The following is a 14,291-nucleotide window of genomic DNA, read 5'->3' on the forward strand; positions in this document are numbered from 1 at the left end:
GTGTTGATGACAGTGTTTTATAGTAATCATATAATTATGTAAATTTGGCGATAACATAACAATGTAAGTACAGCACTGAGGCAACGATATAAATATGGCAATGACTTAACAGTGTAAGTACAGCATTGAGGTAATGATGTAAATATGGCAATGACGTAAAAATAATACGTCATTGCCATATTTACATCATTACCTCAATGCTGTACTTACATTGTTACGTCATTGTCATATTTACATCATTACCTCAATGCTGTACTTACATTGTTACGTCATTGTCATATTTACATCATTACCTCAATGCTGTACTTACATTGTTAAGTCATTGCCATATTTACATCATTACCTCAATGCTGTACTTACATTGAAATATCATTGACACATTCATGAAACCATATTAACGATTTTATTGTTACATTCATATCCATCTAAGGTTCAAATAATTGGCAAGGTTTTGGATTCGGGAAATTTCACAAACTAACTATAATCAATTCTTTCAGCCATATTGGGCTGGGCATGCTCTAATGGTTAGCGTGCTCGAACTTTGAACCTTAGGATTAATAGTTCGTGTCCTGTTACCCAAAATACATACTCCGAATTTTGGGGCCGAAGATGCCCAATATGAATGACAGTCAAATTCCACTATTCAGTCAGACAAAAGTAACCCAGGACATGACAGTGAATGTTGCTGACTACAAACAAGCTTAGCTACATTTCCATGACGTCACATGAAGATCAGTTAAAGCAATCCGAGAAAATCGTTCACTCAAAAAATATTACTTGCGCTGTTATGTTTAAAATGACAACAGGAACTCCTCGTCGAGGGGGGGTTAGTTAAACTCCACGAAACTACCTATAAGCTTGTACCGCCCTGCTAAAGAATCGCACAAATCTTCCCGAAAACAGACTAAACCTGCTTGAACAGTAGATGTGTCAATTTTATGCTGATATAAATATGGATGTTCATAAGCACCACCATGTTAATTCTAAGACCCCGTGAGTGAGGTTAAAGTAAATAAGAATATTATACGTTAATCACGCTACATTTGCCTTAACCAGTGGCGACGAGGCCTTTCGCTCTATATCAGGGTTCATCAGGCCTGCTGGAATACAACAGATATAGAGTGATTTAGGCGCTTTTCATGAACAACAATTGTCATGGTATGAACTAGATGAAGCTAGGGAATTGTAATTATTATATATTTTTATTTTAGCAATTTACAAATTAGATTTTTAGGTTAAGGATTAATAACATAACATTGTTTATTTTAACTTAACTTTTAACACTGATTATTTATTTCTTTTCTTTTCTATTGCTATTATTATTTTTATTCTACTGAATTCAACTTTATTGTCATTTATAAGAACACAATAATCCGGGTTTGGATCCAAGTCATCATGCCATATTAGTTTTTCCTTATTCCTATATAGTGTCCTGTCACAGGAATAAACAAGAAACCAAATTCCGGACCCGTGCAACGAAGATGAGAAAAGAAAACTACAAAGAATACAAAAAACTCCTAACATATTCGACAAAGAAATGAAAAAGTCAAGAAAGATTAAAATGTGTTACACATATTATTTGTAGAGCTTAAATATCGTGATGAAATAAATATTTATTGTGCACATAAGACTATTGGCATTATTAGATACAAAGTTGTGTTTGAAAGCCAGCACAAACTAGAACACTAAACAAAAAATCGTGCTGTAAAAACAAACAATAACTGGAAAAAGTCATCCTAAGAATGGAACTTATATTCACATACTGATATATTTTTCAGCCTCTACTTCTTTAACACAAGAAATTAGGATACCCTCGGAAGTTACAGTTAGGGTGTGATAGACAATTTCACAACAAAATCGATATATATACAAAAAATAATAAATTTTAATGATAACTCCGAATATAATACAAGTTAAAGGATATCAGTGAGAATTTTAAATGAAATGAACCATGTCATCCAGAACTATAATATAACACTGAACGTCATTTTGTTAAATTAACTTATTACTGAAGTAAACATAAGAGTCAAATATAGAATGTTCAAAAGAGTTCATCGCCTATTTTACACTGACCAGCACATAAAAATATCCTTCTAACATCAATAGAAAGCAGGTGACAACAATGCCCATGGAATGAGTCATCTAGAGGAAGATGAAACTTTAATCTTTTCTTTTCGGGTTACATATGAATGTGTTCCTTTTTTACGCAATATAAATTTCGTTTATACATGTTTACATATTTACAATATATGTACACACACATATACACAATTTTTACTCACAGAAGATATACTGAAATACACTTCTATTTCAATTTTACATAACACTTCAGTTAATTTTGATACACAAAGCATTTGAATTTGTTTTTTTTTATTATCTGGAAACACTTGAATTTCTTCTGATTATCATTGGATTGACCAGTAGATGAGTTTGACTTTCGGTCAAACACAGTCTCGGTCGAGGAGGTGCTAATTAATACACCAGACCTAATTTTAGTAAAGTCTGTTTGTTTCTATGAAGTTAAGCACAAAACTACACAATGGGCTATCTGTGTTCTACCCACCACGGGTATGGAAACCCGGTTTCTAGCGTTGTAAGTCCGCGGACATGCCGCTGTGCCACGTGGGGGGGGGGGGGGCTTTTAGGAAAGGATTCGCCGTCAGATGACCAAGCCATTTCTGTTAATATAAGTCACATAACTAACAATAAACCTAATTTCTTTACCAAACCATATATCTAACAGTGTTCAGACAAGATTGGTGAAATACGTCATCTTGAAGATGTTAAGGAACAGATGCATCACACAAGATTGATGAAATACGTCATCTTGAAGATGCTAAGGAACAGGTGCATCACACAAGATTGATGAAATACGTCATCTTGAAGATGCTAAGGAACAGGCGCATCGCACAAGATTGATGAAATACATCATCTTGAAGATGCTAAGGAACAGGTGCATCACACATAAACATACAAACTTGTATGACTGATACGTGTTGACTATAGCAGTGACATAAATGAGAAACATATATAAATAAATAGAACATTACTTTTATAAAATTATTAAAATACTTGGGGGGAGGAGGTTGGAAAAGCATAACATATAAATTTCATTGAGCTCACATTCACAACAGATAATATATGATGGGTTATATTCTAAATTCCATTGTTTAAATTATATTCTACCAACGTTAAAAAAATGTTGCCTGTTTGTTTGATCTAGTGCAAAGCCATATTGGGTTATTTGCTGTGTCCACAGTGAGGAACCGAACCCTAAAATTTAGTGTTGTAAATCCCTAGAATTACCGCTGTCACACCGGAGAACATCTTTTGATATTGTATATATAACAATGAATAATATATTGTTTCATCCACAACAGAAAAAATGGAAAAATTATCATAATATAACTGAACCTTTAGCATAACTTCAAATGTTCCACCCCTAATTCTGTTAGTATAGTAAACTGAACTCGAATTAAACAACCTATTATTTTAAGTTTGCTTTAGAATCTTTAATATTTAGTTTTATTAAAGAACTCCAAACATCAATTCCTAATTGCATTTGCTGTATAGCTAATTACAAATGGTGATGCACAACATCTGGCATACAATTGTAAATATATGAAATACAAGATAAGTAAAGACTCAGTTATCTCAACATATAGATACTTCTTACAATTAAAAAAATTGCTCACATATCGCAATAAAGTTACGGTATTCAAGGCGAGCTGTAATATCTTTTATATCTGCTAGTTAATTAGGATAATGAAAGGATGCTTAAAACAGGCAACAGTATCGCTTCTAATTAGTTTTTGTATACTTCTCACAAGCTATTACTTTCGACGTCGCATACGAGTACCAGAAGGCTTACCAAATAAGAAAGAATATCTAAAAAAACAGCCTCCCAACGGGGAGGGCCAAAAATGATGTGACAGCTTTTTATCTATTATTTATGTTGTTTTTCTAATGACTGATTAATAAACATCCAAAAGTATTATTATTTGCAAGAATACTATTCATGTTAGGAATGATCTATAAGTATATATAGAGTAAAATGGATCGTATATTTATACATATATATATATATATATAAATGACTCATGAACTTCTGTTAGCATTGCAGAATACATATTTTAAAATAACTCTGGTCAATAGAGCAACATGATATAACCATTATCTAACCATTAGGAGCTATACTGTCGCCATCTTTTGACTATAATATACACAACCTTTTATTCGCTTCTTTTTAACATAAAACATTAAAGAATTTTTGAAAACGATTCAAGCCAGTACTTTACATAACTTTTGTCATATATACGTACACACGTTGTTAATAGAGGGAGCTTTTCATGTATTATATTAATATACGTTGGTTCGTTTTGAGAATGATATTAACGAAACATAAAAAATAAGTTCTAAACTTCATTACTATTTATCATAACAGAATGTGTCAGTTTTTAATTATATCACGTAAAGAATCGTTTAATTCTCCAATACTACAAGCATAGGTCGTCGTCAAAAGCTTGCATAGCAATTGTGTGAAGATCTGGGACTAGAAACACTGAATATAATTCAGCCAAAATGTTTTGACGTGATAATTATTCTGCATAAAAATAAATAAAAACAATTGTTTGTCAAAATACCCCACAACATAAATAATTATTTTATCGGAGACAGATCTTTCTGATTCATAAAAGTCAGAAGATCTCACTATCGAAATCAAAACGTAGGATTACTCAGACGATTTCAAAGAATAAAATCAAAATATAGGATTACTCAGGTGATCTCAAAGAACAAAATCGAAACATTGAATTATTCAGGTGATCTCATAGAACACAACAGAAACATGGGATTACTCAGGTGATTCTATTGAATAAAATCGAAACATGTGATTACTTAGGTGATTCATCAAACAAAATCAAAACATAGGAGTACTCAGGTGAGCTCATTGAGTAAAATCAAAACATAGGATTGCTCAGGTGATCTCATAGAACCACATAGAAACAAAGGAATACCCAGGTGATCTCATTGAATGAAATCCAAATATGGGGATTACTCAGGTGATCTCATTGAATGGAATCCAAATATGGGGATTACCCAGGTGATCTCATTGCATTAAATCCAAATATGGGAATTACCCAGGTGATCTCATTAAATGAAATCCAAATATGGGGAATGCTCAGGTGATCTTATAGAATAAAATACAAATATAGGGTTAATCAGATAATCACATAGAATAAAATCAGTACTTAGGATTACAAAATTTTCAAATTTTGTAGTGCACGTTAAAGGGATTTACACATTTTGATAAAAAAGGTTAGAAAAAACGACCTTTATACTCCAGATAATTACATTTAAAAAACATTTTATTTTAACCAACGTTTGACCTTTGCAGTTTCATTAGGGTTAGTACATACAACTATTTGATATTATAATCCTGACGAAGCCGCAAAAGCGAAACATTGATTAAAATAACAAGTTATTTTATAATAATGATTATTAAAGGTCGTTTTTTTCTAACCTTTTTATCAAAACAATTTTCACTTTGACATTCCTCATTCAAAAGATGGTTATTGAAAACCATCCCAACTGTTTTGATACATTTAACAACTTTAATCTTATGAGCATGAAGAGAAAAATACTTTTCAAACATAACTTTTATTCATAACAGCACAAAGTGCTGAACATTTACCTAATGTGTAATCATATGTCAACCACATTATAACCACTAAATCCAGTGCCGATAAGGCCTATCGTCAACACCAGGGCTGTATGCGCCGGCTAGGATACGACAGACATAGTAGTGAACGAGATGCTATTTATATTAATAAGTTCCTTTAAAGAAATTAGTATCTAGTGCCACATTTAAATGTGTTCTTTATATATGAGTAACTACGTATTAGACTAGAGTTATTCGTTCTGTGAATCACGAGGCAAGTATCCTCTCTGAATTGATAGTTGTGTGAACGTTATACGACTGTGTTCCTTACGAATACAATTTAAATACTCGATAGATCAGTCTTCAAGAAGATATAGACTTGTCAGTCCTTTTCGTCGATACCGGACTGGTAATTCCTTTATCAAAATTCGTTGATGACACGTGGCAACCTGGCGTTTTTGTCGAAGTCTTGGAAACTCCTAGTGGCGTACAAGAGACAGTGATGCTCGGAGTGGCTCCGCTAACTCCTTTACCACATCTCCGATGATGGTTCTCCCAATCTTTATGTTGGCAAAAGGTACCACAATATCGAGCTATATTGCAGCCACTACAAGTCTCACTAGCTTTTCTTCCACAATTCCAGCAGTTCTGTAAAATGAATCAAAAACGTTCCAATGAACATTGAGTTTAAAACGTTCCAATGAACAATGAGTTTATCTCCTCGCTATTGACGAGATTAGAAGAGACGACAGGTAACCTTTAATAAAACGACTCCATAATTAACGCAGTAATTTATGAACTAATTTATTAAATTTTCAGACTGTAATTTCTTCAGCCCCCTTTTAGCCTGTTCCTGAAAAAGTCCAAATAACTGTGATGAAAATATGGCTAAATATGGTAAATCATGACGATTTACGTCGGAAATGTTTTAAAAACAAAAAATCAACGCTTGTAACATGAATTATTTTTCTCCACCAAAACAAAACAGCTTACCAATAAGCCTCGTCTTTAATTCATTCATGTGTATTTCAATTTATTCGTGTGTATTTGAAAATTGATGTGCTGTATTATAATTCACTTTTAGTTTTCTTCTCTTTGCATTTTTTTTTAAATAAGTTTTACGTTATGGGCTGGGCGTAGCCATGTGGTTTATAAGAACATTCTATAATGTAAGGATTCGTGGTTTGCGATCCATTGCCGCAAAAAAACAAAAAACAAACGCAATCAGCACTTTACGGTCGTGGGTGTGTTATAAGAGTGACGGTCAAATCACACTATTCAGTCACACAATAGTAACCCAAAAGTTGGCAGTGGGTGCTGTTAACTACCTGCTTTTCTTTTATAGTCTATCAGTTCAAAATTAGGATAGCTATGCGAAGATAGTCCTTTATGTAGTTTTGCTCGAAAATTCTGAAACAAACAAAGATGTTTTAAATTGCGCACCCTCTATGGGTATTTTATTGAACCATTAACATTGAAACACTCGCTATCTCGTTGTAACTCTGCAAAATAACATACAGATATTGGTACAGCAACAGTTTTTACAGCAAACGTTTCGTTTACCAGATTTGCTCAGTGTTAGTGATTTCTTTCATAAATATGTTCTTTTATGCAGCTGTTTAGCTTGTGTATTTAAAGTCTTACGTTTCTATAGAGAACTTCTGAATGGACATAAAGAAGAATGTTTAAATATGTGCAACCACACTGTAACTGCTACATTCAGTGCCGACGAGGCCTATCGTTCAACATCAGGCGTGATATGACAGATATAGTAATGATTGAGACGCTATTTATACTAGAAAATTGGTTGAGAACAACTGATTCTGTCTGAACTGGATTAAGTTGATGAAGTGTCATTTTTATCTATGTTACAACACATAAGTCTTAGGGTAATAATTGTATACGCTTGTAGGTAAATTCTATTGTCTGTATATAATACAAAACTCGTACACCAGCAGATTTTACATTTGTGCTAGCAGTTTATTCAGGCCTAAGTCTACCAATTAGGGCGACTAGCAGTTTATTCAGGCCAAAGTCTACTAATTAGGGTGACTAGCAGTTTATTCAGGCCTAATTCTACTATTTAGGGTGAACTTGAATATATATGTTTGGATATGTACATCGTGGCATGAGATAACTCATTTTTGCAATTTTCATTGTAGGATACGTTGATACATGGTGCGGGGTAGTTATTGAAAATTCTCACTATTGGATAATAGGTTGGACATCTTATTCCTGTCATTTCTTATTGTTGTTTAGTGCATTATATAGCCTTCTTCTGTGGATTAGTGGGACGGTTAGATTATTGTCATAGATATTCGGCCTTGCATGGCCTGATGATTAGAGCACTCGACTCGTAATCTGCGGGTCGCGAGATCAAATCCCGTCACCGAAAATACCCATCTCTTCATCCATGAGGTTGTTAAAATTTGAAGGTTAATCCCGCTAATTGTTGGTAAAGAGTAGCTCAAGAGTTGGCGGTGAGTGGTATGGGCTAGCTGCCTTCCCTCTAGTCTATCACTTCTAAATTAGAGACAGCTAGCACAAATAACTCTTGAGTAGCTTTGCACGAAATTCAATAACAACAAAAAAAACAATTCACAGGTTTCAACTGCTAGTTAATGGGTCGGATAACTCACCCCTGTAGGATATCATTGTTGATTAATGGGTCGGATAACTCACCCCTGTAGTATCTCACTGTTGATTAATAGATTGAATAACTTACCACTGTGGTATTTCTCTGTTGATTAATAGGTTCGATACTTTACTGCTGTAGTATCTCACTATTGATTAATAGATTGGATAACTCACCCCTGTAGTATCTCACTGTTGATTAATAGATTGAATAACTTACCACTGTGGTATTTCTCTGTTGATTAATAGGTTCGATACTTTACTGCTGTAGTATCTCACTATTGATTAATAGATTGGATAATTCACCCCTGTAGTATCTCACTGTTGATTAATAGATTGGGTAACTTACCCCTCTTGTTTCTCACTGTTGATTAATAGTTTGGATAACTTACACCTGTAGGATATTCACTGTTGATTAATAGGCCGGATAACTTACCCCTGTAGGATATCATTGTTGCTTAATAGATTTGGTAACTTACACCCCTAGTTTCTCACTGTTGGTTAATAAATTGGATAATTCACCCCTGTAGTATCTCACTGTTGATTAATAGATTTGGTAACTTACCCCTCTAGTTTATCACTGTTGATTAATAGATTGGATAATTTACCCTTGTAGTATATATAATTGTTGATTAACATATTGTATAACTCAACCTGTAGTATCTCCCTGTTGGTAAATAGATTGGATAACTTACCCTTGTAGTATATCACTGTTGATTAATAGATTGGGTAACTCACAACTTTAATATGTCACTGTTGATTAACAGATTGGATAACTCACCTCTGTAGTACTTCACGGTTGGTTAATAGATAGGGTAACTTACCCCTCTAGTTTCTCACTGTTGGTTAATAGATTGGATAATTCACCCCTGTAGTATCTCACTGTTGATTAATAGATTTGGTAACTTACCCTTCTAGTTTCTCACTGTTGATTAATAGTTTGGATAACTTACCCCTGTAGGATATCATTGTTGATTAATAGATTGGATAACTTACTCCTGTAGGATATCATTGTTGCTTACCAGATTGGATAAATTACCCTTGTAGAATATCACTCTGATTAGATAACTTATATTTATGTATTCTTATTTTGGTTATCGTGCTGCATGTGCTACTTTGGAAAGTTGTTTAGGACATTAGAATACTTAGATTACTTATAAACACTTTGACTGTTGTTAGGCTTAGTTTTACGGATTACTATCTTATATTCAATTATTTATTTTAGTGATTACTTTGGTTAATGTGGTACACAACATACTTCTGTGGAGTCTTCCTGTTGATTGCTACAAGGTAGAAAAATCATTTCTCTGGAATCTTCTCGTTTATTGACGAAAGACAGGGATTCTTGAGTTTCTTGTCTCCTCGTCTCCGATAAAAATTGCTCTAATTTTGCTCTTTCCACAGCGACAAGCTCACTGGCTTTAGATTCTGCCAGAGAAACAGCCTTTTGTAGTTCAGCAACAGCTTGTTGTTTCACTTCGTTGACTGCTTCTTCTGTTTAAAATATTAGCATGTTATTCAAAATTGATATTAAAACTAATTTATTCCAAATTCCTTATCAGCAATTTTTATAACAGGCAAGTCCTGATTTCAATGATTTCAAGTCCTGATTTCAAGCTTGTCGTATCGTGTGATTTTCGCGTTATATAATGGAATGCATTTTTTACTGGTATTTTCAGTCTTAATCGTACTCGTATGGAAATACAGAATTCGTGTTAACAGGCAACCAGTTTTTGACCATTTGTTCAGCTGATTGTGAGAGAATGCTTAGGGTTAAAGACATTTTATTCATCCAAACTTTAAGACGTTCGCTTATTCAAACCAAACTTCAGAACCATTAAGATTGAAAATGTGAGTAAAAAAATGTATTATATGATATAGCACAAAAGTTATATGATACAATAAACTATAAAAACCAATGAAACTACCATTATTAACTTAGGTCTCAAATGCGAGTAGATCTGTTTTATTGAATACTTATTCTATTAATCTCTCCCCCTGATAAAATTAATAAAACGTGCAGTGTTTTATTTCCATTTCCATGTAAAATGGAATACGGCATTTACATAAGGAAAAAAAAAGTAGCTTAATATTTGAGAAGAAATAAAGAGCTCGTACTTTGATGTTTCAAATTAAGTCAGCTTCAAAATTACAATTATCTAACACTAACGAACTGCTCATTTGCAGGACTCGTCAGGGTGCAATATTTTATACGAGTAGCTCCACCTAGTGTTGGTTTCTAAACATTAGTTTACAAATATAAATAATCCCGTAAAACAAGTAAATAACAAATGACTACTCTAAGGGAAAAAATAACGTATACTCATAGTCGATTAATATTAAGTTGGTTGCAGGACACAAAAATCACGCTGCCCAGAAATTGCGTAATTCAGACTGACTTTCTACACAATAAAATTTTCACGTTTGTGAATACGAACGATTTGTTCGTGTAGAAAGTAAAGAAACTATGTCTCTCATACTTGTCAGTTAAGGTCTGAGCAAGAAAACTATTCTTATGAAAATATAAGCAGAGAAACAAAATTAATAATCCAAAGTATCATTAAAGCCATTCACAAATATTAGCCCCCCCCCAGTGGCACAGCGGTATGTCTGCGGACTTACAACGCTAGAATCAGGGTTTCGATACCCGTGGTGAGCAGAGCACAAATAGCCTATTGTGAAGCTTTGTGCTTAATTACAAACAAATAAAACACAAATATTAAAAAAAAGTCTACAATAGAGCAACATTAACCCTGATAACTTATTTGTTCAAAATTGACAAAGATATTCCATTGCATTCCTCAGTGACTCAGCAGTAAGCTTGGGGGCATATAATGCTAAAATTCTGTATTCGATTCCCCGCTGTAGACACAACATAGTTAGACTGCTGTGTTGTTTTCCAATTAAAACAACCAAACCAAATCTTCCACCGTTTCAGCTTCAATTTAGTCACTTTAACATACCTTAATTTCTCTAAATTAGTGTTTCCACACAACGTTTCACTTACACTTCACAAAATATATAGCAAATCTAATTTTGAAACCAATCCCTCAATAATAAAGCACGCAATCATACAGCAACGTTCAACCTCCAAAATAATATTTCCATTCCAGACACTTCAGTTGTGTAATTCAGGTACAACGATGTCTAAACGTTAGCCAAAAGCACTACAAAACACAGGTTCTGGGTAGTTAAGCTAAGAATAAATGAACTCCAGAGTTAAAAGGAAATATATCTATAGAAATGCAAAAACAAAAGTTAGCCAAAAACACTACAAAACACAGGTTCTGGGTAGTTAAGCTAAGAATAAATCAACTCCAGAGTTAAAAGGAAATATATCTATAGAAATGCACAAACAAAAGCAGAAATCTTTATTCATACAAAAAAGTGACTATATCTTTTACTTAACTAGCCGGCTCACTGCTTTCTGTTAAGCTCTACTACCTGTTATGATTAAGATCGACAGGCAGAAGATCTTACACGTCTGCACTGGACGAAGACAGAAAGAATTGTCTTACTATGCTTTTAGAGTTAGAAACAACAAAAAAAGCTCAAAAAATGCGGTATGACATAGTTCACTGTGTCACATTCGTCACCGACTATTGTAAAATAGCATATACGACGGAGAATTCCTCGGCTCATAATTTAGTACCGTATGTTACGGAATATAAGATGCACCCCCCCAAAACTTTGTCTTCAAAATAAGGGTGCGTCTTATACACCAAAAAAAAGTACAGTTGCATTTGAAAGATTTTTATTGAACAAAAATTCAGTTTGATATGTTAAAAATTAGTATATATTGTTCTAAACACAAAAGAGCTCAAAACATCAAAATAAGAAAATACTGTAAATCAATAAAAGGTTTACTGTTATTTAGTTTGGTTCAAAACCTACAAAATCTTCATTGCTTTCACTGTAATTTATTTTTTATTATTTAGGGAGCATTATAAATAGTTATTGTTATAAATAACACATTCAATTGAACTAAACTATGCATGTTTATCTAAATATATTTACACATGGCTTGTGTATATCGTATATATACATATATATTATTCATACCTTCGGTGTATAGGACGCAAGCAGATTTTGACATCAAATTTTGGGGTAAAAAAGTGCGTCTTATACACGGAAAAATACGGTAACGTTTTTAATTTGAAATGCTTACGATTGATAACTAAATAAAAATACATAAGATAAAAGTAGCCAGAAACTTTACCATAGACTGTCAGAGTTGCCTAATTCATGCATTCTTATACACCGAAAAATACGGTAAGGTTTTGTGGGTCACCAACTTTGTTGGTTACAGGGCCAGTAGTTAAGGAGCCTAACATGTGCCCTAACGAGCTGTCTCAGTCGTGATTTTGGTAAGGGGAGAGGAGGTCGGCAGTGAGTGAAAATCAAAGGGTGACTCCCATCCTTCATCTGTAAACCTGTACAAATACGAATCGAAAGAATAAGACTAGGCCTTGTCCAGGCTTACTGATGGTTGATGGAATTCCTCGAAACCGGTATAACTCAGTGACAAGTGGTAATTCTATTGATAGATTAGGTTTAACATTTATTTTAAAATATTTCAACCATTTTGTCAGCTGAATAGTTCATAAGAATAAACTAGTTGCATCAATGATCCATATTATTGAAATTTCTGTATAAATATAGAATCACCGTATGATTAAAAGACATCACGTATAAAATAATACAATATATCCAAAGGAAAATAGACAGTAAGACTGTACTGGAAAGCACTTTTGGACTGGACTTTTTCAGGACTTTGATTTATTGTGCTTTTGGATTGCTCTCTGTTCTTCAAGTTATTGAGTTTTGATGAGTTATATTTCTCGAACGCTTGTTTGTTCTTTTATTTTACTCTCACTATATGTTTCTGTGTTTTGAAATCCATGCACTCTGGATTCCCCGTGTGGTGGAATGCCCAGGAAAGTCTGAGGTGACAATCCTTTCACCTAGTTGTCACTGTGTCAAACCATGTGATCGATCTGCCTTCCACCCAAAACTCTTCCATTCATCTCATCCTTACTGTGCTGATATGGACCTTCTCTTCTAGCGTGTGTGTACCTTCTGCGTCTGCTGTTACTATCATTTGCAGATGTTGTTGCTCCTGTTCTTCCTACCACCACATCATCTAACACTTCGACTGGTCTGCCTTTTTCGCCAAGTCGTCCTCGGAAATCTGCTCGTTTAGATAACATTTCTATTTTATCCTTTTCTCACATAGATCCTCAATTTTACTCTACCTGGTCAATGTAATTGGAAATTACGAAATGCTGCCGCCAGGTCGATATTCATCAAATTATTCTGACCCGCAATAGAGACATCATTAAGAATTACGATAATATACTTCATAACACACTTTCTCGTCAAATGAGCACATTAAACCTGAGTCCAAACACCTTCCTTCAGAAACTCAGTTCTCCGTCTTTCAAACAGCAACCGCCACCTAAACGATCTCCACTGTTTTCACGTGTTATTCATGGGGTGGATTTTCTAATCACTGAACAGGACATTATCTTCGAATTGCTGGAGAATAAGATCGAGGTTCATTGAGTCATCAAATTAAAAATGTCCTAGGTCTGACTTATCTGATTCATGTTCTTTGTTAAAGCAGTGATATCAAAGGCGTCTTGAACGCCTCTTCTTCAACCACTGTGTTGTGTAAATTTCTTGTGTCCCAACTCTCACCCACCTGCAAAATGCCCTAACCCACCTGTTTTTCCACTTTGTATGGGCCTACATTTTGTCAGTTGGAATTATCTTCATTTTATTGTACTTGCCTCTAGAACCATCCTTAATATTCTTACAGTTGTCGTATAAAACCTTCTCCTAGGCTGGATGGTCCTTCCATAGTGGCTCCAGTCAATACCTTTGACCCAGTGACTCCTCTTTCAAACTCAGTTTTTACTCCTTCTACTGTAGAGGACATTATTTAACGTCTTACCTTTTCATCAGCTGATGATATTGAAGATTAGCTATGGTTTTC

General features: G+C 34.0%; 1 long non-coding RNA gene across 1 annotated transcript; it reads right to left on the reverse strand.

Moving 5' to 3' along the window:
* Positions 1–384: 384 nt before the first annotated feature.
* LOC111086108 lies at positions 385–9,786 on the reverse strand. Its single transcript, XR_002610864.1, has 2 exons — positions 9,552–9,786; positions 385–6,307 (listed from the first exon to the last, which is right to left on the reverse strand). It is a non-coding gene; the product is annotated as an uncharacterized LOC111086108 (long non-coding RNA).
* Between the last annotated feature and the right edge of the window lie 4,505 nt (positions 9,787–14,291).

The sequence above is a fragment of the Limulus polyphemus genome, unplaced genomic scaffold, assembly GCF_000517525.1.
Source record: "Limulus polyphemus unplaced genomic scaffold, Limulus_polyphemus-2.1.2 Scaffold851, whole genome shotgun sequence".
NCBI lineage: Eukaryota > Metazoa > Arthropoda > Merostomata > Xiphosura > Limulidae > Limulus > Limulus polyphemus.